This window comes from Alligator sinensis, unplaced genomic scaffold (genome assembly GCF_000455745.1).
Source record: "Alligator sinensis unplaced genomic scaffold, ASM45574v1 scaffold619_1, whole genome shotgun sequence".
Lineage (NCBI taxonomy): Eukaryota > Metazoa > Chordata > Crocodylia > Alligatoridae > Alligator > Alligator sinensis.
Window position 1 is genome coordinate 1,199,687 of NW_005842134.1, and position 625 is coordinate 1,200,311.

The 625-nt window shown below is 50.7% G+C and overlaps 1 protein-coding gene across 1 annotated transcript in view; it reads left to right on the plus strand.

The window, feature by feature from the left end:
• Positions 1-625, plus strand: part of PHKA1 (phosphorylase kinase regulatory subunit alpha 1) — an 87,567-nt gene that overhangs the window by 48,807 nt on the left and 38,135 nt on the right. The window lies entirely within an intron of this gene.

Consider the following 625-nt stretch of genomic DNA (forward strand, 5'->3'; position numbering starts at 1 on the left):
TGATCCCTGCAGTCTCGTGTTACATGCATTGATAGAAATCATAGATGGTGGGAAGATCTCCTGGATGTGGGTGACTGTGGAGGGGGGTGCAGCGCCCTTCTTTCTGGGTTTGTGCTGAGCCAGTCTTACTATGGTGCTAGGGGATGCAGAGCTGCTCAAGGTGCTGTCCTTTTTGGATGGGGCTGTCAAAGTAGAAGGATCAGGACTCATTTGAAAGGTACCTTGATTCCCCTTAGTTAAACAGCTGTTATGTTGCACATGAGAAATGGCTGTGTTGCAGTGATAAGCTAGCTACATAAAGTTTAAGTATATATTAAGTAGAGGTGCACTGATACATTGGTCCGATATTGGATCGGTACTGATATAAATAAAATTATCTATATCAGATACTGGCCTTAAGTGGCCAATAATTGGGCCGATAAATGCTTGTGCTGTGTGCAGCCGCAGCGCAGCACGTAGGCAGTGAAGCCACAGCCTGCAGCGTGGAGAACTGCCTCCAGCTGGTAAGTCTGGGCAGGGAGTGGGGGGGAAGGGAAGGGGCGTGAGGGGCAGATCAAGGTCCTGTTGTGAGGGAGGCAGGGGTTGGAGCTGGGGCAGGGGCAAGTACTGCCCAGGTGGGGTGGGT